We start from the raw sequence: 7,917 nt of genomic DNA on the forward strand, positions 1-7,917 counted from the left end.
TTCACAATAATTATTCATACCATATAAATTTTTATTTTTGCAGGTGGTCCTTGTGCAAGGTCCGCCCGGATTGCTACCACCATCTTGCTCGCTAATCCTCCCGTGAAGCAGCAGTGCTTGCACTGTTCTGTTTCGGCGTGGAGAGTAAGACAGCCGGTGAAATTACTGGCACTTGAGGTATCCCATCTTAGGCCTCTACGTTGGCAACGCATCTGCAATACCTAGGTATTGCAGATGTTAATGGGTGGTGGTGATCTCTAACCATCAGGAGACCCACTTGCTCGTTTGCCATCCAGTGGAATAAAAAAAAACATCCTTTCAGTTTTCTTTCGAAACAGAGACAGCACCACAGATATCTGTCACATAAAATTATCCAATGAGTGGTGGAACAGGCCCACAACTTCATCGTTTCGAGGGCATCGTTTTGAGACAGGACCGAACCTCGCCTCAAAACTTGCAGCTCCTCGTACACTGGCGTTCAAAGCACGTATCATTAATCATTTTAATACGCTAGCCACCCTCGTTAATACACTGTCGAGGGAATTAATAGACGTAACGCTGTTTACATTGTGCATTGCTACGTTGAAGGGGTTGGATGAAAAACGGCTGATGTTAACTACTCTTTAATGAGGGCTATCGTTTTTTGTCTCACTAGATGGCGCACTGTTGCTTGAGGTTTTTAAGTATGGCTTTCAAAGTCTGTTATTACGGGCGTGAAAACAAAGTTTACATTAAAATCATATTTAATACACCTTAAAACCGTACCATAAAAATATCGAGCAACCACAGTGTTGCATAGTCCCCGTTTTGTTCGGAAAAAAGAAGGACAAAAGTTTCCGAAAGACAAAACTGTCTCAAAACACAGACATTCATAGCCCCGTAACGCATAATTGCCATAATTAATTTCAGATATTGCGAAATATTCACAAAATTATTCTAATTATAAATAAACCCGCGTAGCTCACCCAAAAACTATGAGATTTGACATTTCGGAGACCTCACGCTACACTAGCGCCTCTAGCGGCGAATTCATACGCGATAGCCCTCGTTCGTTGGAAGGAAAGAAGACTTTCTTGATGCCATTTCTTAGATCAGTTTTATAGTACTGCCTTTTCGCAGGGTAACGTTTGGCAACCTGTTTCATTTCGCAAATTCTAAAACTGCCCCTTTTGAGAACAACTGCCGTGTTTGAGATTGAACTTTAAAGTGACAAAGTCGGGGGTGTTACAACTTTATGTTGGTTAGGTTATAGGTTTATCTATTTTAGTTCCTAACACAAATTAAAGCAAGAACCTTACATAATGTAAAAAACGAATAAAAAAAGAAACACTGTGCCGAAAGAAGCAAAAAGGGCCATATCTACTCCGCGTATTGCAAGCCCCAGCGCTGGCTTTCAATGTGAACTTTCAACTAAACCGAAAAAACCCGACTGCCTTAAAAAATACTAAAAAGAAGGTAACAAGTCAAGTTCAACAGCCACACCCATTAGGTACTAAGAATTTTTGAGCTGGTCACGATTTGAATAGGTCCCGACTGTTGAACTTTAAGCCAGTTTGATTTTTCAAGAATTTCATGTACCTACCCGGTGTCACTCGCGTAATCAAGACGAATCCAATGACGCATCATAATTTTCAAAATCGGTTCAGCCGTTGAGTAGTTACGAGAGAACATAGGAATAGACATACATAGAGGGCATCGTCAGAGGGCAGCATAAATCTAATTAAAATAAGAGGAAAAACTACGAAAACAATAATAATTAAAAAAAAATATTAAAATTAAAAGTTAAAATTACATAGAAACTAGGTAATCATCAAATAAACATGCATTCGCTCATGACCCTCTTTCAGGCAATCGGGTAATAAACCGGATTTCTAAGACTTAGATATACTTCAAGGGTCTATCTTAACTAGTCTTCGCCCCCTGCTCCTGTTAATTCGGACAAATCGTTCCGGCAATAAGAGGTTAGGGAACGTAGACGATGACAAATTACCTCTTGGACCCTTTAAAAATTGCGTTACAATAATAGGCTTGCTAACGAGAATACTTATGAAATTAACTGGCGTTATTAAATGCGCTTTTTCTCTTTAGTCATTCAGGTTATTTGTTGGACTTTTAATTCGGCATTTCCGTTGGAAAATTTTAGGTAAAAGGTCTACTTTAATGAGGGTTGCAGTGACGAGCTGGTGGGTGACCCTCTTTCCCGGCCCGGGTAACACCGACATGGAAATACCGGCCCTGTTTTTTGTGTACACGCCCATAGAAACTGACAGGAGCTTCTATGGGCGTGTACACGAAAAACCCACACTCTATCCCTGCCCGGATAATACCGGGATGGAAATACCGACCCTGTTTTTCGTGTACACGCCCATAGAAGCTCCTGTCAGTTTCTATGGGCGTGTACACAAAAAACAGGGCCGGTATTACCATCCCGGTATTATCCGGGCAGGGATAGAGTGTCAACCAAACTAGTTGGCGCTATACTTCGTTTTTTTAGCATTAGAAAAAAGGTAAGTGATCTTGACGTGTCTTTTTATTTAAAAACACTTTTAAAAAATAAGTCACAGCAAATAGTAACAATTAGCAAGGACACATGATCATTTACATGCTTTTGATATCTTATTTTAGGTACTTAAGTACTGTTTTTTAAACGTTTATCAATAACAAGACTCGTCAAGATTGTTTACCCTTTTTGTAATGCTAATAAATTTAAAAAATCAAAAACCCGACTGCCTTAAAAAAAAAGGAAGAAAATAAGTTACTAGAACACTGTCAAGAAGCTCAAACCTTACCAAGATTTTTGAGCTGGTCACGATTTGAATGGGTCCCGACTGTTGAACCCTTAATGAGCTTCTTGACAGAGTTCTAGACCACTAGACTTATTTTCTTCCTTTTAGTTTAAGGCAGTCGGGTTTTTTGATTTTTTTAATTTAATGTTTTTTATTTTATACATTTTTGACATTTCTGTGAAAATAGTAGATTAAAAGTATTATAACCCGTATATATTATGAATGGGCTAACTATTAGCTTTCATTTGATTCCCATATTGTTACAATACAAAAAATTTTTTTTTATTCCTTCGCCATATTTTTTTTCGCAGGCGCCATATTGAAATATTATATACCCTATGTCACTCCGACAGTTATGACGAATCCAATGATACCTCATATGTTAAAATCCGTCCAGCCGTTTAGGCTGCAGCGAGGACCAAAGAAATGGACATACATACCTACATACATACTTACATACATACATACGCTCGAAAAACATAACCCTCCTTCAGGCAGTCGGGTAAAAAACGAAGTATAGTACCGTGAGGTCAGTTTGACAACTTTGACACTTGCGTCACGCTTGTGATTGATTATGTATTATAACTATTACGAGTAGTAGGATAGAATTAAGAACAATTCGAATTACAAAATGAAAGAATGAATGAAAAACCCCAAAACCTGTCTTTAAACGTCATCAACTAAAAATGATATTAAAGTATAGTATTTACAAATTTATGCAATTTAATTCGCCTTTGTTCTACCTACTCTGACCTTCTATATTCCAAATTCCGTCTACCAAACTACCCCTTTCCCGCGTCCAATTTCCCTAACTTGAAAATGGCTAAGGGCAACACTAAAGCCCAAGTCCAGTAAAAAAAAAACGATATCAAATGAGGGCTATCGCGTATGAATTTGCCACTAGAGGCGCTAGTGTAGCGTGAGGTCACCGAAATGTCAAATCTCATAGTTTTTGGGTGAGCTACGCGGGTTTATTTATAATTAGAATAATTTTGTGAATATTTTGCAATGTCTGAAACTAATTATGGCAAATATGCGTTCCGAGGCAATGAATGTCTGTGTTTTGAGACAGTTTTGTCTTTCGGAAACCTTTGTCCTCCCTTTTTCCCGAACAAAACGGGGACTATGCAACACTGTGGCATGCTCGATATTTTTATGGTACGGTTTTAAGGTGTATTAAATATGATTTTAATCTAAACTTTGTTTTCACACCCGTAAAACAGACTTTGAAAGCCATACTTAAAAACCTCACGCAACAGTGCGCCATCTAGTGAGACAAAAAACGATAGCCCTCATTGGAACGACCATTTTTCAAATTCGGAAACATTCTTAAACCCCCACCACACAGCCCGACAACTATACGTAAATGTAACCTATCGGACATTAAAGATGCAAAAGGCATGCAGCACGCTTGTGTTTTACACCGCATTTTGTCATCTGGCCACATCCCCTAGCTACGTGCCCTGTATGCCGATAGGAAGGAATTTGTAAGAGTCATAGACGTTTCAAACCTTCCCCCATGGCAGCGTAGCTCATGGAAATCGTAGAAGTAATATGTCGTTCTGAGTCAGGCTTTCGGTGTGATTCTAGTTTCTCTTTACGCGGGGTCTCACAACTCCATTATCATCGCATTGTCTAATTCATTGGGGTCAAGTTGGTTGGTTGGTTTGATTGTTATAGGAAGAAGAAGCGAACAAAAACACCTTTTTAATGGCTCTATATTTTTATTGCGTTGTCTTGGAAGTTTGATTTTTCACCACTTCAAGGGGTAGCAGACCTGAGTTTTTGATATTAAATTCCATCCTTTGACAACTCGATATAAAGTGAGCCCAAAGCGTTTGTTATTACTTGAATAAAGTATAATAGGCATCAGAGGTTAAAAAAAGAAAAAAAAAACAATTTGTTTGATATATTAAAACATCACATATGGTTCTTCGGTGTTATCCGCACTAGACTCGGGGCCTGGGTAATCCATACTAATATTATAGATGCGAAGGTGTGTGTGTTTGTAGGTTTGCCCGTCTTTCACGTCGAAACAGAGATTTTTCGCATAGAGATAGTTTATGGGCCAGAGAGTGACATATTATCTTTGTTCCATCTTATAGACTGGCTAAAACCAAAAAGTCGTTTCTGAGAAATTGCATACGTTTTTATAATAAAATTCCAAAAAATATTACAAATGAAACGGATACAAAATTCAGATCTATTGTCAAGAAGACATTAATATCAAAGGCGTATTATAAAGTTAATGATTATATCATGGACAGGGATATTTGGAAATAATTAGCGATCCCTTCAAATAGCGAACCTCCTGTGTTAAAAATAAAGTTGTGTTAAATACTTGTGATGTATAGTAGATATCATTTAATAATATTGTAAATCTGTTTAAAAAATATATACCTCGTTGAGTTTCTTGCCGGATTCTTCTCAACAGAGGTTTTTCCGAACCGGTGGTAGATTTTTTTTGACATTCATAAGTGCTTGAATTGAATAAAGATATTTTGACTTACTTTGACTTTATCCCGGATAAATGCACAGTTCCCGAGGGAACAGCGCACGATAAATGATTTTCACGCGGGCGAAGCCGCGGGCAAAAGCTAGTAATATTATAAATGTGAAAGTTTTTGTGTGTATGTGTTTTTGTGTTTGTGTGTGTGCACGCGCGCGGACGTGTGTTTGGGAGACGGTGGGACGACTTGACTGCTTTTCAGCTTAGCAGATGCATGCCATAGTGATAAGTGGGAGATGAAAGGCAGCCTTTGCCCAGCAGTGGGCCATATTACCGGCAAAATGAAAAAAACGTCTTCATTTTCATCAATAGTACGCAATAGTTAGCACAGGCGTCCACGCCGGGCAAAATTAGCATCGTTGCAAAATCCTCGGCTAAGCCAATCCCTGAAGGGCTGCAACAAATTAAATTTAGATTAGGTTTTCGGAAGCACCGGCACGATACAGCTGTTATAATATTAATAAGTGATCACGAGTCGTTTTTGCAACGTTTTTGATTGCCCTGCCCTATGTTAATTACTTTTGTAAAGGGTTGCGCGCACAGGGTGGTGTTTTGAGTCGTTGGCAATGGGCAAAATGGCCTATCGTCGGCCACTGTAAATTAATGTCATATGAAAGCCCCAATTGCCTAATTTTATTTAAATAAACTATAATAAAACTCTCGTGTAACAGTGTTTGTAACAAAACTCCTCCGAAACGGCTTGACCGATTTTTTTTTGTGTATATTCGGTAAGTCCGTGGATAGGACGTAAACTATTTTTCATCTCTCATACTCCGAAAGTGAGGCAAATCATATCTAACAACAGGGAGGAAAATTATACTTTCTTACCAAGGGTAGATATAAAATAAAAAGGCATTGGATGTCAATGGAACATTGGGGGCGGCAGACGTGAGCTTGCCTTCTGTATCCAAAAGCTTAATGGTTACTTGACCTGAAATGTAAATTTCAGAATTTTTTTTTTTTTTTTATTTATGACGGTGGAAGCAGTCTACACTTCCACTGAACGTAGATAATAGTTAGTGTTTAGTTTTGTAACTAAGGGACCCCATACATCCCTGTATTATTATTATTATTTTTTTGTATTTTTTTAATTGTATACTGTAGTTTTTAAGTATTTTATTTGTAATTATTTTATGTTGAAAAAATGACTTTCTGCCAAGTTTCTTGCGGCGCATTCTTCTTGGCAATGATGGTCTTTCCGAAAGCGCTGGTAGTTTAAAAAATGACGTGTAAAAGTGCCCATTGCGGCCTATTTACTGAATAAATGATAAGAAAGTTGAAATTTGAACACATACTCATACGTATTCAGCCTATACGGCATATACATGGTATGATTATTGAGTTTTTTCTTAATAGTCATATTACAAATTTTATAATGCTAGTCAAATATTATTAAATCATTTTCATTAGTTTCTTATTTTTGCTTTATACATACCTATAAAGCAAAAAGTTAAAAAATTGTAAAAAAAAACAATCGGTAGGAAAATGACAATGGTATATATCAACACAGCCTATCTCTGTACAGCTTACTCCTTGCTTCAATTTGATAATGATTGATAACTGACAAACAACTTAGAAATAAATTGACTAAAATTTCTATTTCATCTAACTGTTTGTTTCTAATTATTGTTTTGAACATTTTAATTTTGTTAAATAAATGATTGCTTAGCAATAAAGACATTGAAGTCAATTGTTTTTTTTAAAATGAACACTGACCTTTACTTAAAAAATGTGTCATTTTAAATGCATTGTACAATTTTTTTATATTTTTTTTATTCGATACAGTGCTTTCTCATATACTCACTTACATGTTATGTTGGTAGGTATATTTTTTTACTTTCCTTGTAGTCGAAATGAAAAGCAGAGTACTTAACTCAAGAAAAAACACCAATATCACACTCGAAATATTGGCACCCTCGCTATGCTCACGGGTGCCAAGTTATCTCCTGTGATATTGTTTTTTTTCCTCCCTTGTTGAACATTCTCCTTTCCAAATAATAATATCGTGGTTTTCATTTACGTTGAAAGTTGACAAACACAAAGACACGTGAGTGATCCTATGAGGGTTCGTTTTTTTTGAGGTACATATTCCTAAAATATGATGATCAATTGATCAAGTTTAATTTACTCAGAAAATGGTATTAAGATAATAAAGTAGCCCAGAGAGCACCCTGTATAAAGCCGTATTGTTATGATTATGACAAGGCTAAGTTAACTGTACATAACGATTAGGGAAGGAAGCCGCGTTGAAATTAACATGAGTATGCGTATGAGTATGGATTTGTAGCTGATAAAATCATTTTAAGTAATGTTTTTCACTTTAGTCCCTAGGGAGCAAAAGTTTTTTTTTTATTTACTTCGAGTGACTTAGATAAACTCAAACAGCCAGTAGTTGCTTAGTTTTTGGCATAAAATAAGATTGTGTGTGGACCATTTTCATGACGAAAATGTTACGTTCTTAGTCTACGTGGTCTTAGTTCTATGCTTTTTCCGCATAGAAGGTGGCGCCATTCTATTTATTCCAGTTTGTGTATGGACAATTTTGCCGATGCGATTTTGTTACATCTGTGTCTGGTTGGAAAAAATACTTACCGCGAACTTTGAAATTGTTGTAGGGCGTAA

This window comes from Choristoneura fumiferana, chromosome Z (assembly GCF_025370935.1).
Source record: "Choristoneura fumiferana chromosome Z, NRCan_CFum_1, whole genome shotgun sequence".
NCBI classification, from domain to species: domain Eukaryota; kingdom Metazoa; phylum Arthropoda; class Insecta; order Lepidoptera; family Tortricidae; genus Choristoneura; species Choristoneura fumiferana.